A 22,973-nucleotide genomic window follows, 5' to 3' on the forward strand; every position below is an offset into this window, starting at 1 on the left:
CTAAACTCTTGACCAGAAATGTTTCTTCTGCAAATTTCCAAAGCAAAAGACATCATAAATTAAGATTCTTTGCTTGCCAATATATTATCACATAAATCACAAACTAATAGGCTAACTTTGCTTACCCATACACCATAACAAGAATCAAATCACGACCAGATCTTGCTACAATAGGATCAAAACACTCCTGTGCATTACAAATCAGAAAATTAGATGCTATTTGTGAGAGCCTATGGAAATTACAGAGACTCATGACACATACAACATATTTTTCTCCCCCAAAAATTAATCCCCGCTGTCTAAATAGGTAATGTCGTAAATATGTAAAAATGATAGTTAAACAAAAAAATACACATTTAATCAACACTTAAATTGATAACTCCAACAAACATTCAGGAAAAAAAGATGAAGAAAGCAGAAATTGCAGCCAAATTCAATTAAAAAAGCCGTATCTTATTTTTTAATAAACTATTTTCAATCAATATATGTATATATTTAAATATATATATATGTGTGTGTGTGTAAGCTTGAAATATAATTATATATGTGGTGGAGAGCTCTCAAGAGCCATCCACCATAAAGATAACATGAACAGAATTCTTAAATGTTGTTAAAAATTGTACTATTGAAGAACCCATTGTGTCACATGAAATATAAATCAGTTTCACAGTCATTAGGAGAAAAGTATCCAGTACATATTTAAAAGAAAAAAAAAATCACTTAAATGATAAAAATAAATATGACAAGGGAAAGGGTGATTACTATTTTCATCACCGAAACATGATTCTTAAGCTATTTCTTAATAGTTCTCCTACTTGTTTTAGACAAACTTATCACATAGTTTCGCATCCATCAAAAAGCAACCACCAAATAATTTTGTCTTTAAAAAAAATTATCATTCAAGCAAAAAAGTAACAGATTGAAGTCATATAAAGGATAAAGTACATTAATAAAATCAGAGTTTGCAAGCAGAAGCAACTAATGTCAAATGCAAATTAAAATCTTTGAATAGACTCCCAATCTTCAAAACTTAGTATCATCGCTACCCTTTAAATAAGCATGGAAATTAGTAGAATTTCTGGTACAATAATAACTTACCCGGAAAATAGCAGCAGACCTTGATAGAAATGGCAGATGTTCTGGATATCAACTTTTTCCACTTAGAATTCGCCATTGAATATCATCCTCTACTCCATCAATAAACAATCCTTTATATGCATGCTTCTTAAGTATGATATGTGATAATGAAGCTGGAACAATCTTGGGTCCAAGTGATACCGAATTTTGTAGAGCTATATGAATCCTACTGCAGTCATCACAGCAAAACCACTTGTCTTTTGGGAGTTCCTGGAGTAAGATACACAAAACATAGTAAGAAGATACCCAAATTTAATATATAGATCCATATAAACAAAATAAGTAGCACAAAATCTAATCTAACATCTCTAACTTACTTTTAAATCGCACAGTCCACTTCTACGCAAGCAGCCAACATGAAATTCCTTCTCACACTGAAACATAAAAGAACATTACTATCTTGCAAAGAAAAATAACAAGAAAATGTAAGCATATATAATAAAGAAGACAACACAAAATCCATACTTGGTCACATAGCATGACAGTTCGCTCATCAAATTTAGCTGAACTGAAATCGTGGGCCCTAACAAGTCAAAAGAAATCATTAATAACTTAGCAAGAACAATCAATAAAAAATTACATGCAATCACACAACATAGCAGAAAGTGGGGAAAAAAAGGCATTCACAATATATAGGCAAATTCAGATCCTCTGTGCTATAAATATCTCAGTCAAGCATTATTTTGAGCATTATACCAAAAGCTTCAAAATGTAACTTCCAATCATTTTTTTTTCGGAATATAGACAACTTGTCCTTTTTTTCACCTAAACTCATTATAAAATTCAAGGTCAAACAAAAAAAAGTAGAGCAACTGACCTGCACACAACGCAACCGCCAATTTCAATTTCAGGTGCCTTAACGACTCGTGTCAACCTGATTACAATTGGTCTTGAAATGCTAGACGGTTCTCCAGCAGCTGTCTTCCTACCAAAATCACACTTATCTCTACAATTTGGACAATACCAATTGGTCTTGAAATGCTGGACGGTTGGCCAGAAGAGAGAGTTGGGAAGAGAAGGCAACAACAAAGAACGGGAGAGAAAGAATAGGTAGGAAGATTTGGAGAGAGATGCATGAGAGGAGGGTCGTATAGAGAATAGGGAGCTGTGCAGATGGTGATAGATGGAGAGATGGAGGAAAGAGGAGCTAGGAGAAAGAGTGTTTAGCGAAAGAGAAGAAAGAGAAAGAAAATTGAGATATTAGGGAAATTTGGGAAAGTAAAAACACAATTTTAATTTGTAGCTAAAAATTTTATATAGCTGAAAACAGGATGGTAAGGACTCCATACACAAACAGCTTCATTTTGTGGTGAAGTATTGATATAAAATTATGTGGGTAAGAATTGAAGAATTAGAAGAAGAAGAAGAAGAAGAAGAAGAAGAAGAAAATACCTGATTGCTTCTTTTTCTAACAAGGTGATTAAACTTGCAATTGGATCCAAACTTACACGTTCCAGTCTTGAGGTAAAATGAGCAATCTTTAGCTTCAGGCCTCACTAGATACTGACACTTTCGAATACCACCACCATACCCGTTCTTCTTATCCATCTCACTGCTACCATTATTTACTTCACTGCCATTTTCAGTCTCATTTCCACTCTTATTCTCTCCCACTCCACCATCTTCATCATCGTTCTCTTCTACTTCTCTCTTCCTATCCTCATCTTCATCCTCATCCTCATTTTCATTCTCATTCTTACTCCCATTCCCATACCCATACCCATACCCATCCTCATTCATATTCTCATTTCCATCATCACTTCCATTCCGGCTCCCCATTTCTTCTCCACTCAAATCCCTATCAACAACCTTTTTCTCATCCTTCTTCTTTTTCTTCTTTCTTCTCCTCCAAATCCGATTTCAAAACCGGCTCTTCCTCATTCTCCTTCAATTCCAAACTCGCAAGCTCCTGATGAATAAAAGCTCCGCTTACCTCCTCTTACTTCTCCTTCTCGACTACCACATGAGCTTAAGCTAATCGAACCAAACAAAATGAGAATAATAATAAATAAATAATTAAATAAAGGTGATAAATAAGCTAAGATTGAAAGAACTGACCGTAAGGGCCTCCCTCATGGCGATCGGAGCGTTTGCCGCCGCCATGGTTGCTCAGATTGTATGAGTCGAACAATTTTTGCCTTGGAAACACGGTCGATGATGGTAGGCGATAGAAAATTGTTTAGAGGTTTGGAAATAAAAAAGTAGAGGAAAATGAAAAAGTAAAAAGTAGAAGATAACTTTACTAATACGCGGGGCTCCAAAATTTGTTACCGCCAATTTTTTTTCCCACCTATTATTTTATTATTTGATGTATCATAATACTTTTTCAATACTATTATATTCATAAGTTATGGAAAGGGGTATTTGGTGTAGTGCATCACCGTTACTTGGGGGGTGAATAAGACGTTGAGTATCGAACCTGCCCTGGGTTATTTGTTAAGTGGAAGGAGTGAAATGCCTCTATTTCCACACGCTATTATGCCACTTTGAAATCAATTAAGATTTTATCTTCCATGTGGTTATCTTTTGGTCTCGAAGTGTATCTCAATATTCCTAGAGAAATCTTTGATGTCATCCTTAAAGGTGTCTGTAGAATCTCTAAAAAAGAGTAAGAAGTAGTTTGACCTTCCTGATTTGGCAAGACACTTTCATAAAGAAGACGGTAAGTATCTGGTAGAGTTGACAACATGCATTGCTTTGTGGCTAAGCTGGTATATTTTTCATCTAAAAAATCCTAGAACTGTTCAAAGTGACGTATACCTTTAGCTTGTAAACTTGCTTGTGGGCAAAAAATCCCTTTAGGGGCTCTTTACCTGGGAACAATATACCATAACTTAGACTCCCTAGTTCTTGAAGTAAGTTCAAATGGTACAAATATGGTTAGTACGGTTGATGCATGCTTCCTTCAAATGTTCATTAGGGAGTGTTTTGCAAAAATTTCCCCACTACGTAAGTGTTTGAATAGTGATAACCCTCGCCTTTGGTCATGGGCTCGTTCTCGCCTGAAGAAGTCAGTAAAATTGTGTGACATTATTGAATTTTTTTTAGAATTTACCTTTCGTCCGTACCTTACCAACATAGATATTTATTTTACTTTGGATTTATATTCTGGAGGCGTGTTACCATTGATAGAAGAGGTTCACTTATCTTTAGATACTTCCCCTGGAGGTATAGTCTTCTTGTTTGTTATTTGTGTACCTCACCACTTATTATATCTTCTTGACAATTCTAAATTTGCATCTTTGTCATTTACGGTATATCGTCCTGATCGTGTGGCTAGACAATTTGGATTTGATCAACATGTCCCTCCTCATTTGAAGGTGGGGGACTTAGAAAAATAAAATAATTCATGATTGTTAAACTACCTTCAATCATCGAAGCTTTCTCACACTTTATTTTTCCTTCTTAGTAAAATGAGGCAAGGTAGGATATCTTAAAAATTTGTTAATTTATGGCTGAATGAACTCGAAAGTCGCTCGTTGGATCAAAGCACAGTTCACGCTAATGTTCATACCCAATATGTAGGGCTCACAACAGGTAGGAATACTACTCTATCGTCCACTGTCCCTCAAGAAGTAGTGCCTTCAATGTCCACTAATCCTGGTATATCAATTAAATAATGTAATATTGTTGACTTGGTCACAAATTCGTGTATTGGATCACATGCTCATATTATTTCAAGTCATGACAACTTGAGGGAGGCAACTGGTGAAGATGGGATTAATCAATACAATATTGCTTTCCCTTGTGACACTGGGCCTTCTGAGGTTCAAGGAACTACTAGATCTGGTACATGTACACTAGCTTGATGTCACCGAGATATATATTTTATTTGCTTCCCATATATATAAATTTGTTTTGTTTGAAAAATATTATAGATGAGGGAGATACCACGTGTGCAACAAATGTACATGACCCTATTCAGAAAGCATTATCTTCAGGACTTGATGCTCATTCTTATCACGTCTCTTCTAGCTTTGCCAATGGGTCTTTACGAACTGACATATTAGGGCCTTGGTAGGAAATTCCTATGACGTATTAAATGATGAATGTTGGGGAGATCACCAAAGTACTGAGAGGAGTACCAGAGTTCAATCGAATCTTGATGAGTCACATGTCTTGCTTCCCCCATATTTTAGTGGTGATAATGATAACATCACGACCTAAGTGCGTGCTCTTGAGTCATGACATATATATTTTTAATATGTCCTCCATTTTCCTTACAGACCACTATTGCTTGTGTTAGTTCAACCCTTCATTGTAGTTTTAGCGAGGACGTCAACGTAGTTGGGACTGTTATGACGTCTGGTATGTCGACTTTTCCTTCTTGCAAATGAGAAAGAGTATTTACGTTAACTCCTTGCATTTGCTAACAGTTTAACATTTCTTGTCTTTCTTTTAGCATCTTTTCATATTTCATCGATGGTACGAATATTTTTATACTCGTGTTACATATATTTATATACAAATGCATATAAATTTATTATTTTCTTCTCTTTCACAGTCGACGGGGTTCGTAGATTTTACTAAAGCTTTTGATCCTTTCTCTCAAGTTCAGACTGTCGCTTCAAGTAACATAACACCAAGGACTGATGCTGGTCAAATATTCAAGAGACACATTCATCAGTTTCTTTCACTAACCTCCTCACTACAAACCTCGTTGAAGAAGAATTAGGGAAAAATATCATTTTAATGGAACTGATGGGCACATATGCGCTTCGTTTACGCCAACTTGAACCTCAAGCATCGCAATTTTATTCACTTTATATAGCTTTGGACAAAGATTTCGCACATCATTTCAAAGATATCTCTTCCTTCAAAAAATTGCACTTTCTTTCTTTAGCCTTGATCACACTGTCGTTACTTCAAATGAAACATGAAATATCTGAAGACTATTGTTCTCGAATGTTAGAGCAATGGGAGGCAGTGTGCTTATCTCTTCCTTTTAAGCCTCTTATATTGAGAAAGCTAATGGAGTCCTATAGTGAAGTTGTCCGTTCTTCGATTGACCATCGCCATACAGTTGAAGAACGTGCTAACGTGTGAGAAGCCTGCGATGCCAAAATCAAGAAGATTGAGCAGTTGACTAAAGAGGTAGAAAAACTAGACGACAAAGTGGCAACTTTTTCACGACAATACCGAGAACATAGATCTTCTTTAGGCATTTGGTCATATGCTGCTACTTGATATACACGCTAGTTTTTTTTTCAAATATATATATGCGTATACTTTCATTTGTTCATTTATTTATTTTAAGCACATTAATTATTGCTAGCTCATTATATATACTATTTTTTAAAATGCTATTGCTCGTTTTTGTTTTATGTTTGTAAATATATACATATGTGGATATATCTATACTAACAACTTTTTTATTTTGTAAACTAAAAATCGTCATTCTTATGCATAGATTTATAAATATATATACACATCTATATATATATATATAGATGTTTATACCTTACTTATCTTGTATGTATACTTTTTACTGAGTATATATGTATGGTTTTACAATTTATAGCCATCTCATGTTTGGATACTTGGTAGTGTGACAATCTTATTTCATATGTTTGTGATATTTAAATGAGAAAAAACCAAAGCTGCATAAATCACACGTTTTATTGCTTGTAATTAAGATCTTCTAATGTACTACGAAAAGTATTTTTTCACATACTTGATATTTGTAGGAGGAAGTATCAATCCATTATTAAGATCTAGGAGAATGCAACAGCCACTATTTTTAATTTCTTAAATAACATAGGGCTCTTCCCAGTTTGGCACAAAATTTGTTGCGTGCATACGTCTCATCACATGATCTATAGCCTTCAGGACTAGCTCTCCCTTTTGAAATATCCTTGGACGTATTAGCTTATCATAGGCTCGAGCCACACGTCGTTAATATTGTAGCAGGTTATCTATGGCATTTTGCCTCCGTTCATCCACCAATTCCAATTCTTCTAACATTGCTTGATGCACATCCATTCCTGCTGCCTAGGCTAACTTGGTGAAAGGTACAACTATCTCTGTAGGTAGTACTGCTTCTGACCCATATACCAAAGAAAATGGTGTAAATCTCGTTGAACCTCGTTTTGAAGTGCATAGGCCCATAGAACCAAATGGAAAAATTCATGCCAAATTGTGGGACTATTATGTATTATGCGACTCAAAACTCGTAATAGTAACTTGTTAAACTCTTCGGCAATACCATTTCCTTGTGGGTAATACCTAGTTGACTTTCCATGGAAAATTTGATAATCTTCCAACAACTTCTTCTTTGCCTTTCCCATAAAAGGTGTACCATTATCTGATAAGATTCTTTTGGGTATACCAAATCGACAAATAATGTGTTCTAGAATAAAAGTAGCCACAACATTTGTAGAGGCATTTTTCAATGGGATTGCTTCTGCCCATTTTGTGAAACATTCTGTTGCTGTTAAGATCCAAATTATTCCTTGAAAAGGTGGTTAAATCGGACCTATGAGATCCATGGCCCAAGTGTGAAATGGCCAAGGAGTAGTCACAGATTATAGAGGGATCGCTGGAGTATGTATTTCGTTCCCAAAAGTTTGACATTTATGGCATTCTCTTGCAAACTTCATAGCATCCATCTTCGTGGTTGGCCAATAGTACCCTATACAAATTATTTATTCATATAGCTTTCGTCCTCCTTAATGTTCAACGAAATCTCCATGGTGGATTTCTTTCATCATTTCCTCTATTTCTTCACTGCTAATGCAACACAACAATGTTCTGGTGAATCCTTTACGATAAAGGTCATTATTGTCTTTCAAGTAATATTTGATTACATGTCTTAGTAACTTTTCTTTTTCTTTCTTATCACATGGAGTCGCTTTATCTCAAAAGCCCTCTTGGTATGGCCTTCTCCAATCATCGATTTTAGTGATTAAGATGGCCTCAGTGCTATTAAATATGAGTTGGCAGCTCTAGTAATCTTTTTGGAAACTTGCAGCATCTTTCTCCATATTTTTCTAGTAGTATCCTACTCTTTGCAACCTTCTTTATAATTTAGGATGTTCTATTTCACAAACGGTATCATGAATTTCCTCCATTCGTGCAACAACTTCTTCTTGCCTTAGAAATCTTGCCAATACCCCTTCTGAGGATCAGGGATAAAGTGTATTTTTAATCATAACAAAATGTCGTATTTCTTTGAAACTAGTCATCTTTGGTTTAGTAGTTTATTTATTATTTGTTGTTGCCATTCCCCGAGTTCGAATTCTCTTTTGTATCCTAAAACAACTGAACACTTTTGATTGATTATTTTGCACGCCAAATTTTGAATTTCAGATACCTCAACCTTAGAAGTCATGGTAGCTATAGCATCAACATATTTCTTTTGTGTTCGAGGCATGTGTTCAAACTGACATTCCTGAAAACTCTTTGCTAGTTCATGGACCATTGCTCGATATGTCGCCAGTGATGGTTCTTTCATAGCAAATTCTCCTTTGACTTGTTGGATGACGAGCTTAGAGTCTCCCTTAATTACAACCTTATTACTTCCATGTTTAGTGCAGTTGTCATACCCAAAATAAGTTCCTCATAGTCAGCTTCATTGTTAGTACAATCAAAAGACAATTTATATGCCTGAGTATGATTCTTACCTTCTAGGTGGGTCAAAAATATTCTTGCACCTCCCCCATTGGAGGTTGACGACCCATCAAATGTTATTATCCATTTCTTTTGTATTTCTTCATCACAAACCATAGTTTTAGGTAACCCTCCTGATTTTTTTTTGGGATCCAATCTTCGTCATTATTGGATGAATATACTAGCAAATCAGACAAGGCTTAGCTTTTTTGTCTCTTGGATACATGACGCTTATATCGAACTAGCTAAGCATCAGTATCTAGCGAGCTATTCTACTAGAAGATATGGGTTTATTTAGCATGAATTATATGGGGTTTGCTTTAGTCATTACCATCACTTTATGTGCTACTAGGTAGTGTTACAATTATTGAGTTATGTACACCAAGGCCAGGCACTGCTTTTCAACATATGGATAATTTATCTCGGCCCCTTTCATTCGCCTATTGAGGTAATACACAAGTTTTTCTTTCCCATCAACCTCATGTGCTAATAACGTCCTGATAGATGTCTCAGTGACAACCAAATATAATAGCAGTGGAACTTTTGGTAGTGGTGATATCAAAACCTGAGGGGAAGACAATACAATTTTTATCTTGTCAAATGAGCTTTGTTGTTTTTGTCCCCAACCAAAGGGCACTCCCTTTCGCATTAATGCTTGAAGCGGGCTTGTGAGTTCAGATAAATCTGGTATAAAACATCGTAGGTGTGATTCTTTTCCAAGAAAACTTTTCAAATCTTTGGCTAATTGTGGTACCCTTATGGCTAATATAGCTTTGGTCTTGTCTTCATCTATGCTTATACAATTCTTATGTGCGACAAATCCCAAAAAAATTTATGCATTTACACCAAAGGCACATTTGAGGGATTCATTTTGAGTTTGTACCTTCTACATGTTTAGAATGTTTTCCCAAGGTCACGAATATGGTCGAACTTTCCCTACAATTTGAGGAAGATGTCATCAACGCCAACATATACATCAATATTTTCATGTACATATCATGGAATATTGCTCTCATTGCTCTTTTAATATGTGGCACCAACGTTTTTCAAACCAAATGGCATAACAATGTAGTCAAAGTTTATGAATGGTGTTCGAAATGATGTTTTTCTGCATCTTCTTGAGCCATTTGAATTTGATTATACCCGCTAAATCCATTCATAAAAGAAAACACCTCACAGTTTTCCGTAGCATCAATTAGAGTGTCAAGGTTTGGCAAAGGAAAGTCATCCTTTGGACAAGCTTTGTTAAGATCTCAATAGTCGACAAAAATCCTTATTTTTCCATTCGTCTCCTTTACTGGTACAATATTATCCAGCCATATTGGATGCTTGCATGTACGAATAAATCTCGCCTTTAACGACTTTTCAATTTCTGTCTTGATCTGAAGCTGTATTTCTGGCTTATAATTTCTTAGAGTCTACTTTATAGGCTTAGTTTCTGGTAATGTACTTAAATTGTGTGTAACCAATTTAGGATCTAACCCATGCATTTCTTCATAAGTCCATGCAAAAACGTCTCGATATCTGTATAACAGTTCTATTAACCCATCTCGTATTGTTATAGGTAAATTAGCTTAAATGAATACAAATTTCTTTTCTTCGGGATTTTCTGCCAAATTAATTTCTTCCAATTTATTGACCTTAGGTTTTGGCTCTTCATGTGAGAATGGCTCATCTTTGACCTTTTTTAAGCCATTTGGTAGATGTAATGGGGCCAAGCTACCCTCAACTTTGTCTACAATAGCAATGGTGGGGTCAGGTATTGATGCTGACCACGTACACCATCATAATCGATATGCCCTTTTTATGTTGGGTAACATGACATTTTCTACCTTTCTTTCCTTCTTGAGTTTAGCAGTTGGAGGCTCATTTGTCATATCGTACTCTTCCCATTTTGGTAAGCGCACCCTTCGTGGTCTTGTTACCATTTCCATGTTATTTTATGAGAGTTCATCAAAGAACATTGCTTCGACCATGTAAGCTTCCTCCCTAGTGAATGGTGCTTTGGTAGCTGTGATATGAATGTCCTTTCCATGAATATGTGCCTTAATACATTGGTGCAACGTTGATGGCACACAATTATGTGTGTGAATCCATTGCCTCCCGAGCAAGAGATGATATGATGTATATGCTTCTATCACATGAAATTGAGTAGGACTTTTTATTGGTCCCACTTCTAGCTCGACAGTAACATATCCCATTGTTTTTACTGGCTTTGCAGCAAATCTGGTTAGTGTGATTGTTTGCAGAAAAAGCCCTCCTTTCACCATTTTCATTGCATAGTAGATCCCTACTGGCATAAGATTCACTGAAGCTCCATTATCTACCAAGGTGCGTTTGGGTTTTAGTCCGTTAACTTTGGCCTCAACATACAGTGGACGATTGTGAAGAAATGGAGATATTTGTATGTCAACACTAGTAAAAATGATTGCTCCTTCAAACTCTTTAGCAATATTTTGTTTCGGGTTTCCTACTACATAACATGAAGGACCATGACGTTGAGAAATTTGAACCAATGCTTATGTGACCTCTTTTTTTTTTGCATCTTTCCCAAACTCTAAGCAATCAAATAAATTTCAAAATAACTTAGTTCACAATAATGATTCAACCATGTTTTTGTACTCACATGTGTTAGGAGGCTCTTCTTCGATCTCTTCGATAAGTATGTCTTAAGATATTCCTGTGAAGATGAAAGGAGATTCCTTTGTACATGTCATAACAACTCCTCCATTTTGGTGTTGAGAAAATGTATTTTGTTCCACTATATTTAGATCTATGATGATTTCCCTTTTTTCTAGTTGCTCATGAAAGATCTTTCTAAGTGTTTAGCATCTCATTGTTGGATGATTAATTTTTCTACAATAATGGAAATATAAGTCATGTTGTTTTTCTTCTGGAGTAGGCAAGTTTGCAACAAATAGAAAAGTTACTTCCTTGTCTCGAATCCACACTTTTAACAAACTCCAAACTATTTTCTTGTTGCAAGGAAATTCTAGTAGTTTATTATTTTTCCATGCTCTATTGCATGCCTCGAAATCTTGTCTTTCTTGAGCTAGTGCTATGTCAACACTGCATTTTGCTCCCTTCCATGAACAAGGTACTTGATCGTTGGTGTTTGTTGGTTTAGCAAGGAGAGATACATTGGCTTCAGTATTTCTTGATTTAGCAAAATTATAGATAGCATGATTCTCAATATTCAAATGGTACTCATCAAGCATTCCTTTGATGAACATATTAACCAGATCTTTTTCAAGCATAGTTTCAGCATATTCAAGGCCTTTTCTCAGAATTTTTGCACATAGTCAATAAGTCTTTCTCCCATGTTTTGTCTTTCTCCTGAGAGATCAACTATTCTCAATTTATCTTCAATCATGAAGAATTTGGCACAAAATTTAGAGACTAAATCATTCCAACTTAGTATACTCCTTGGTGGTAGGCTCGCTTAACCAAGAATAAGCCCGATTAGTGAGAGACTTTAAAAATTCTCGGATCCTTAGTTCGAAATCATGTGCATAGACCCCTAGATCATCAATGAATTGGATAACATGTTCTTTGGCATTGCCAAATTTTTTGTTATATTTTTAAAATGTTGGGCTCATATAGCCTTGCGAATATGGTTTGACTGCAACTTCCATGGGGTACAGTGGATGAAAATCAATGGAAGTTACTGTTGATGACGTCTTACCACTTTTAGCCTTAAGATGACCAATTAGCTCATCCTTTATAACGAATTCAGAGATGGATCGTGCCTCTTCACAAACCCTTTCAGCAATTTCGGATGTCTTATTTCCTCTAGCATTGTCACGTGTTGCTTGGATATGTTGTTATGTAACATTTATATGCCTCATTGGAGACCCATTCGTCTTGCGCTCCTCTGGTATTCCAATTTTGTCAACAATAGCTTCTTGGTGTGTTTGTGGTAAACGGGTACTTAGTAACTGTAACATACCACCTTAAGCCCTCTGATGTTTCGATTCTTGCTAGCACAAAGTTGTCTGCATTTGTTGAATTAGTATTGTTGTCATTGTCATTTCGCAAGTTCTCTGATTAATTCCGAGTTTCCTGCTCATGGATGTCCGTAAAGGAAGACATTTGGATTAAATAAGAGAAAAAACTTGAATACCTTCCTTAGTATAGATATAAATATATGTGTGTGTATGTAACAAATTAAGGAAGAATTTCCCCAATGGAGTCGCCAAAATGTTCACGAGTTCTAGCTAAATATTTAATAATAATATGAACAATATAATAAATTATTAATTATCATATGCTTAGAACAAAGAAATAAAATAAAATGACACACAAATTTATGTGGTTTGGCAATATATTCGATTATTGCCTACATCCACAGTGGCAATGATTGTCCTCTTGTTATTAATAGAATATTACAAGAAAAAAGCATAGTTTATCATCTATATTGTGGTGTAATTTCCTACACCAATTCAAGAACAGAATCCAATATATGCAACAAGACAATGAGAATCAAAATATTAAACAGAAACAAAATGAAAGGATAAGAACTAATCTGATGGAGAAAAATAGCCAAAGGCAATGGCTATGATTGCTTTATTGAATCTCCAAAGAATGATACAAATAGAGTTACAAGAGCCTAGCTTTACATAGTTTACAAATCAGCTCACACTGAGAGGCATTGATCAAACACACAATGCTCTCTTTAACATCCCTCCAAAAACTCTCTATAATGACTTAGAAAAATTCAGTACCAAAATAATGAATCTAGGACTCTTATTTATAGACTCGGATAAAAGAAAAATAGAAAGCTAACTACTTACATTTCAGGTAATTAGCTAACTAACTAATGACATGTCAACTGAGTTGGAAAAGTGGTTGAATCATCACTACAAATCCACCTTGATTCGACTACTTGGACAGCAGCAGCTGACATAAAGAATTGAGCTTCAAAATATTTGAAGATCAACAACAATTATCAATGTTTATGAGATTTAGACAGTGTTTAAACTTCTGGAAGGTCACACTCTTGGTCAGCATATCAGCAGCATTATCTTCAGTGTTGACCTTCTTAGCTTGAACCTGCCCTTTGGCAACAATGTCTCTTATAAAATGGTACTTGATATCTATATGTTTTGATCTTTCATGTAGCATAGGATTTTTAATCAAGTGCAAAGCACTTTGATTATCACAGTAGACAGATATCTTACTTGAGTCAAAACCAAGTTCATGAGTTATACCTTTGAGCCAAAGTGTTTCTTTAAAGGCTTCTGCTGCAGCTATATATTCAGCTTCTGTAGTTGAGAGAGCAACTACCTTTTGCAGATTAGATTTCTAGCTGACAGCACCTCCACACACACAGAATACTAAACCAGAAAGTAACTTCCTAGTATCAAGATTTGCAGCATAATCACTATCTACAAATCCAATAACATCTCCCTCTTGTTCTGTTTTCTTTCCAAAAATTAATCCAAGCTTAGTTGTTCCTTGAATATACCTCAGAATCCATCTTAAAGCCTTCCAATGTTCTTCTCCAGGATTATCCATGTATCTACTGACTACATTGAGAGCATGAGCTAAATCCGGTCGAGTACAAACCATAGAATACATGAGGCTGCCCACAATGTTGGTGTATGGAACCTTTTCCATGTTTCTTCTTTCTTTCTCACTTTGCGGGCACTGATCCTGGGATAATTTGAAATGAGGAGCTAGAGGTGTTGAAACAGTTTTGGCTTTATCCATCTTGAACTTCTCTAATACCTTCTCCAAATATTTCTTTTGATGCAGCATGATGATTCCTGGTTCAGGCCTTTCAATCTCAATTCCAAGGATCTTCTTGGCTTTGCCAAGATCCTTCATTTCAAACTCATTACTTAGCTGCAACTTCAGGTTGTGAATGTCTCTTTTGCACTTGCCTACAATTAGGATATCATCAACATATAAAAGCAGATATATGTTGTTGTTTAAGTAGACACAAGGGTCAAAGTTACTTTTGACAAATCCAATATTAGTAATGAATTGGTCAAATATGATGTTCCATTGTCTAGGGGCCTGTTTAAGACCATAAAAAGACTTCTTGAGAAGACAAACCTGATTTGGATTACCATTTTCAAAGCCTTCAGGTTGATGCATAAAAATTTCTTCCTTCAATAAGCCATGTAAAAATGCAGTTTTTACATCCATTTGTTCCACCTCAAGCTTATCTCTAGCAGCCTTTGCCATTATGATTCGAATTGATGTTTGTTTCATGACTGGAGTGAATATTTATGTGTAATCTATTCCCTCCTTTTGTGTAAAACCCTTGGCCACAAGTCTGGCTTTAAACCTTTCTTTCTCGACTCCAAGAATTCCCTCTTTCAGCTTGAATATCCACTTGCATCCAACCAGTTTTTTCTTTTTTGGTTTTTCAACTAATACCCAAGTGTTGTTTTTCTGTAGGGAAGACATTTCTTCCTGCATTGCTTTCTTCCATTGCTTGCATTTGCTACTGCTCATAGCTTCTTCATATGTCAAGGGATCTGTGTCAATCTCTTCTTCTGCAACAGACAAGGCATATACTATGAAATCAGCATATCCAAGTCTTTCTAGTGCCTTGATGTCTCTCCTTTCCATGTCTCTAGCCAGTTGATAACTATCAAGGTTGCTAGTCTCATGTGTGACTTCTACAGATTCAATTGCACCTGTTTGAGAACTATCCTCAGGTGTTGCACCAATTTGACCCCTTTGTTCATTATTGGCATCTTCCACCTGAATTCGAGCAGTCTAGTTTGTATTGACAGGTTGAACTATAATAGGTGTCTTCATTGGTATTTCTTCTTCTTTAAAAACAACATCCCTGCTCACTATGCATCTTTTAAATCCAGATTCTAGGCACCATAGCTTGTAGCCTTTAACACCAGTAGGGTACCCAATGAACATGCATTTGATTGCTCTTGGCTCTAACTTATCTTGTTTAATATGAGCATATGTTGTACATCCAAACACTTTCAAGTGTTCATAGGACTGCTTCCTTCCTGTCCAAATTTCTTGAGGAGTTTTAAAGTCTAAGGCTACTGAGGGACATCTATTAATTAGATAGCCTGCTGTAGTGACAACTTCTCCCCAAAATTTCTTCTCTAAACCAGCTCCTTTAAGCATGCACTTACTCTTTCAATGAGTGTCCTGTTCATTCTCTCAACTAATCCATTTTGCTGAGGTGTTTTCCTTACTGTCTTGTGCCTAGCAATGCCCTCTTGTTGACAGTACTTGGTGAATTCATTGGAGCAATACTCAAGGTCATTATCTGTCCTGAGTTTTTTTTACCTTTTTGCAAATTTGGTTTTCTGTCAACTTCTTCCAATTAATGAAAGTTTCTAGTGCTTGATCCTTTGATTTCAACAGTAATATCCACACATTTCTTGAGTAATCATCTACAATACTCATAAAGTAGTTTGCTCCACCTAGAGAGGATACTTTTGCAGGCCCTCATAGGTCTGAATGTAAGTAGGCTAGAGGTTCAGTTGTAGTATGTATTCCTTTGCCAAATTTCACCCTACAACTCTTTCCAATAACACATTCCTCACAGAAGTCTAGTTTCCCACTTAATTTTCCACTGAGCAGACCTTGTTTTGTCAGTTCTGTTATTCCTCTCTCACTTACATGCCCAAGCCTTTTGTGCCAAAGTTGTCAACACCCTTTTGAGCGACTGAAGTAGTACATGTTACTGATTTCCCAACTAGAAAGTAGAGTCAATCTTTAAATTCTCCTTTCATAACCAGTAATGAACCCTTCATAACCTTCATCGTGTTACTTTCAATCTTTATTACACAGCCATTCTGAGCTAAAGTCCCAACAGATAGCAAGTTCCTTCTCAGATTAGGAACATATCTAACATTTTCTATTGTTCTGATCACACCATCATGCATCTTTATTGTGACAGAACCAATTCCTCTCACTTGACATGCCTTGTTGTTTCCAAGTAACACAGAACCACCTGAAAACTCTTTGAAGTCTTGAAACAACAGTTTGTTAGGACACATATGGAAAGAGCAACCAGAGTCAAGAATCCATTCATTACCTGAACTTTCACTCGATACAACCAAGACATCTGCAGAGTCATATCCATCAGAAACTACACTAGCTTATCCTCTTTCTTGGCTTTTATCTCTGTTTTGCTTGTTCTTCAAGAAGTAGCACTCGGTCTTGTAATGCCCTTCTTTCTTACAGTAATTGCAAAACTTTCCTGATATGAATTTTGACTTTGGTTTATGGCTGTTGTGCCTCTTATAGCCATTGTTACCTTTTACATGCTTTTGATCTCTGTGATCAGTTCTGCCTCGAGCAATTAACAGCCCTTCACCTCCTACATCAGATCTTTCTTCTGATCTTTTCTGAATTTCTTTTGAGTTTAAGGCAGCTTTCACTTCTGCCATTGTGAGAGTATCCTTTCCATACAATATTGTATCAACAAAGTGTTCATAAGATCTAGGCAATGAACTGAGTAAGATTATACCTTGATCTTCTTCCTCAAGCTTGACACCAATGTTGTTCAATTCCAAGATGATTTTGTTGAAATCATCAAGGTGCTTCCTGAGTTCTTTTGCATCATCCATCCGAAGTGTATACAGCTTTTTCTTCAAATACAATTTATTTGCCAAGGATTTCTTCAAATAAATTGTAGCCAACTTTTCCCATAGACCACTGGCTGTATCTTCATTTGACAATTCTCTAAGAACCTTATCTCCAAGGCTGAGCAAGATTGCACTATGAGCCTTTACTTCAGTCTCACTGAATTTCTCTCTATCATCCTTAGCTTTCATTTCATTATTGGGATCAATGGCTTTCGCAAGTCCCTGATGCACCAAGAGTGCTTTCATTTTGATTCTCCAAGACCAAAGTCATTATGCCCTGTGAATTTGTCAACTTTGAATTTCACACCAGCCATTCTTGAAGCTTTCTTGGATCTTCAACCTACGCTCTTGATACCACTTGTGGTGTAATTTCCTACACCAATTCAAGAACAAAATCCAATATATGCAACAAGACAATGAGAATCAAAATATTAAACATAAACAAAATGAAAGGATAAGAACTAATCTGATGGAGAAAAATAGCCAGAGGCAATGGCTATGATTGCTTTATTGAATCTCCAAAGAATGATACAAATAGAGTTACAAGAGCCTAGCTTTACACAATTTACAAATCAGCTCACACTGAGAGGCATTGATCAAACACACAATGCTCTCTTTAACATCCCTCCAAAAACTCTCTGTAATGACTTAGAAAAATTCAATACCAAAATAATGAAGCTAGGACTCTTATTTATAGACTCGGATAAAAGAAAAATAGAAAGCTAACTACTTACATTTCTAGTAATTAGCTAACTAACTAATGACATGTCAACTGAGTTGGACAAGTGGTTGAATCAGCACTACATATATCGTGTAAAGAGATTAGAGAGCTTTGTGGTATAAATTGCTTTTTGTATCTTAGGATGTTTATTATTGCTGAATATAGTGAGTTTGTAGTAATTTTGTAGCAAGCTGGATTAAGCGCGGTTAGAAATATATCGATATATGATGAATGTTGTAGCAAGCTGAATTATGTAAGGTTGGATTGTACAAGGTTAGGTATATGCATTTACATATATTAGGGTGAGAAAGCGTGGTGTAGGTTATGATGATCAACCATGTTTGCTTGAGAAAAGTTGGCTTAGGTTTAGAGAAGCTAGTTAATTTGATTGGTAAGAAAAAACACGTTGCTGATAATCGAGATCTTTTTTTTTCTTGTCTATCGTTGCCTCCCTTGGCCCTCCTTTTATAGGCAAGAGCTGCTTGCCAGGAAGGCTAAAATGCAACATGTAACTTGCTAGAGAAGGCTAGAATGCAACATGTGTTATCTGGCAGAGCTAGTTTGCTTCCTTAAGTTTCCTCCATGACATTCTTGTAATAAGGACTATGTATAATGGGCATTCACATTGTTGCACAATTCCCTTTTTAACTGTCTATTATTTTGCACTTCAACTTATCACTTATCACATTTGTGATTGTATATGATTGCAATTTCCGAGTAAATTAAATATCTTATTTTAAAAAAAATTATTAGAAAATAAATTAATTTATTATTTGTAATATCATAGACAAACACACCAATAGATATATGGAAAGTAGATATATATATATATATATATATATAGTAATTAAGATGCCATGACCTCTTCCTTCATTCAATTCTCAAAAGCTAGCATGATCACACTCACTTATATAGATATGTTTATATAGTTATTTATTACCTTCAAATCTAAAAAAGATCTACCAGATAATTTGACTGTCAAGGTCCAATTATATTTGATGCATGATATAATAAAGAATATAAGGAAAGTGACCAAACGTTGGGGCCTTCAAAGCACAGGACTAGTTTTGATTCATAAAATTTCTTTGCTATTGTTACAATGTGAAGATTCTATTTGAAGTTCAACTTCCTCTTTTGTATTTCCAGTCATTATATATGAACTATTAAGGTATTTATTGGCTGTCACTATCGAAGTAATACACTCTCATTTCGTTATTATGGCACGTTATATATGCAAGTTTTTGAAGTATTGAACCTGTCATCGTCAGAGAAAAACATCTATATAGTGCTGTGTAGTGTCCAATAGTCTATTCTTGCACGCAAAAAAAGTCCCAACATGGTCTATTCTAAGTGGTTGCTTTTGGTATATTGACAAGAAGAGTTGATAATTTTATGTCTTCAAAACGAAAAATAGTATACATTATTATTGAATAAAAAATACTTACTTTGGAGGAGATCCAAGAGGAGCCGCCTTGAGAAAATTACTTTCAATAGAAGGTCAGCGTACTTAATTTTTATGTACCTAACCCAAGTTAATTTTTAAACACACCTTTTACACCATTTTCTCCAATTATATATGAAATGAGATGAAAAGATAAAGTCAAATACAAATGTTGTATGACATTAAAATTTTCAATTAATGAACTAGAAAGTGGTACATCATTAACAAATACAAATAAGCATATGTAGTCACTAGTTTGTTTATTCAGTACAACAAGAGATGGTGAAACACACATACCCTATTCATAAACAAACACTGTAAATCAATCAAAATTAATAATATGATTGCTATAAGATCTTCACATGCAAGATAGATATATTCCCCAAGATATATCAAGTCTAAAGACAGGTGTTGGCTAGTTTCCAACTCCTGGACTTGGGACAGATTGCAAAAGCTTATGGTCAGTCTCATGATCAACATGATCATTAGTATTAATCAAGTGCGCTTTACATTTGTTGCCACTACTAATGCATGGTTTTTTTCAAACTGAAAAACTGAAGTGGTATACTCTTTAGGAAGCAATATTTGAGTTGAACTGTCCTCCAAAACAAGGGCAGTACTTCTCTTCTCAGTAGTCCTCATAACCTTTCTCCCTTCATTTGAGGGAATGTAGCAGCAAAGAGAACAACAAACAAGAAGAAGAAACGAGCCATATAATCTAAAGGCATGTAAATTTGAATATTGAAGTTATGTTGGAATTAGGTATATTTATAGAGATAGGAGAAGAGAATGAGAGAGCTCAGAAGGGGTTCTTGATAATTCTTAGTGAAAGTTGGGTTAGGTACATAAAAATTATGTATAGGTGACCTTTTATCATTTACAGAAACCTAGTTCTTCTCTTAGGTTCCGTTCTATTTTGTCGTTTAAATGCTGATGTGGCATTGTAAATTCTGATAAATTAGCATTTTTGCCCCCCGAATTCTTTGACCATTAGCAAATCGTGCGACTTTTTATTAGAAAAATTAATTGATTTTAAAAAAAAAATCTACTTTTTATATTAATTATTTAAAAATTAATTTAAACCTAATAAATTTTTGAAAAAAATTAAATTCAAAATAAAATTAAAACAGTAACATTAAAAAGAAAAACGTTAAATCTGAAGAAACAAAATCTTAGAATTAGTTCAAATTTATAATAATTTAATTTATAAAAATCCAAAGTAAAAAAAACTAAATATATATTCAAATTCAAATCACATTATAAGTATCTTCTTTCTTTAAAAAATAAAAAATAAAATAAAATAAAAATTATAAGAAAATAAAACGATTGGAATCGTGCAACTCAAAACCCAGTATGAAGGAATCATTTATTTTTACTTTATAACAAAAATAATAAGTTTTTAATATGTGTCTATTGAATTAATTGAGATTTTATTTATATTTAATTTATTAATTTCATTCATATTTGATTTTTTAATATCTAGAGTGAATTTTAATTTGATATTTGAATTTTTTATTTCATTCATATTTGTTAGATGTTTGGTTTTTTTTTTAAATCTAGAATGAATTTTAAAGATTTTATTATAGTTTAAATGAATTTTATTTAATTTTTTAAGATTTTAATTAATTTTTGAAATATTTTTATAAGAATTAATAAAAAAAATAGATTTTTTTTAAATTTTAAATTATTTTTTCAACAAAAGGGCGCACAATTTTAATAGTAATCAAAGTTAGGGGGCAAAATGCAAATTTTCTACCAGATCGTGCCCACAAAATGGAACGAAAGCTAACAGAAGGAGTATGTTTCTGTAAATGAAAAAGTTCAGAGGGAATTTTTAATATGTCATATATTTTAGGGGGCACAATCTCGTAGTGTCATAAGTTTGGGGGCAAAAATGCTAATTATTCTTTTGATAATGTCTAGTGAAGTTGTGTTAGGTCATAAAAATTAAGAATGCACTACAACACATAGGGGCTTTAGGGGCGACGAATGTCGCCCCTAATAATACCCAAACTCGCCGCTGATTGTCATTAGAGGCGACATGTCGCCCCTGATTGTCATTAAGGGAGACATGTTGCCGCTAATAATTCGATGCTAATGTTGATTATTAGCGGCGACAAAAAAAAAGTCACCCATAATAATCAACATTAGAGGCGACAGTTTCGCCTCTAATAAATTGAGTGTTGCCCCTAATAATCGTTGTTATCCCCGTTTCTCCCCAAGTGTACGGATCCACATTCTGAGTTTATGGGCCGCCTTCCAGGGACTTAAAGCCCAGATCAGGCCTAGTAGACGAAGACAGAACGAATATTGGTGGCCCAAGTCTCGGTAAAGCCCAAAGGGCATCTCGGAATATTAGCCAAGACCATCGCCTTGGCGTGTTGCATACTCTTGGGACCGTGTGCTGGGATGTTTCCCGGGATGCAACGAAGAGGTCATGGCTCCCAAGTCCGAGATTAGACCAGGATGGTGGTGGATGAACCCGGGTCTTGATAAACGAACCGGGACCCTAGTAAATGAATAGGGATGTTGGTAAACGGACCTGGACCTGGTGGCCAGGTTAGGCGTGATAAAGTATCCTTAATACTGACATCACCCCAAGAAGTGTGGAGCTATGTCCCCATAGTTAACCTGCAGAAGAGGTTACATCAGGAATGTACGCTGTCGGTTTAGAACTGTACTGCCAATACTCTGACAGATCCTGTCCCCCGAATCTCCCTCGAAGCCCACTACACCCAAACTGACGCAGCATTCTGTCGTGAGCCTTTTAGTATGGTTATGTTTGGGTAGGCCCAATGGGCCTTGGTTAATGTACTTTTTATATTTCGATCCTTTGTATTACGCCTCCATCAGAAAGAAAATAATATTTACACCCTTATTGGGCCTGAATTAATCCGGCCCAAGCCTAGTGCACTCACTTGCCTATAAATATGAACAGTGGTGCACTAGGGAAAATGATCGAATTCTCTTCAAAGAAGCATACACTCTGCTCAAATTCAGATAGTTCATTACTTAAGCTCTAAAAAGCTATAATACAATTGACTCGTGGACTAAGGCTCTTTAACGCCCCAACCACGTAAAACTCCTTGTGCGATAATCTTTATTTATTAATTTCTAAGCTCTCTTATCTTTGATAATTCTAGTTTCCGAAAAACTCAGTAAACATTTTGGTGCTTTCATTGAGAGCTGAAGAAAGCTTGAGTTGATCTCAAACATCTACAACAATGGTGAACACAAGACACACCACTTTCGACCCTACTAACCAAGAACAAGGCAATGGAGAGCCACTGCCCAGCCAACCTCTTCCTCAGAACCAACCTGATGACGCACCTTATTAGATGCCCCAGCCTGACGAGTAACTGAACTATGAAGGTGGGGCAGATTATGAGGAAGATTACTACGAGGAAGAGGAGGGAAATGAGGGGGAATACCATGGTCTCAAAGCTGAGGATCCAATGATCCTAGAAGAAGTAGACCCCGACTAGGA

At 35.4% G+C, this 22,973-nt stretch overlaps 1 long non-coding RNA gene across 1 annotated transcript; it reads right to left on the minus strand.

Annotated features, from left to right (window-relative positions):
- Positions 1-1,514, minus strand: LOC133801815 (uncharacterized). The gene is made up of 4 exons (XR_009876992.1): positions 1,455-1,514; positions 1,099-1,347; positions 126-187; positions 1-27 (listed from the first exon to the last, which is right to left on the minus strand). It is a non-coding gene; the product is annotated as an uncharacterized LOC133801815 (long non-coding RNA).
- Between the last annotated feature and the right edge of the window lie 21,459 nt (positions 1,515-22,973).

The sequence above is a fragment of the Humulus lupulus genome, chromosome 9 (assembly GCF_963169125.1).
Source record: "Humulus lupulus chromosome 9, drHumLupu1.1, whole genome shotgun sequence".
Classification (NCBI taxonomy): domain Eukaryota; kingdom Viridiplantae; phylum Streptophyta; class Magnoliopsida; order Rosales; family Cannabaceae; genus Humulus; species Humulus lupulus.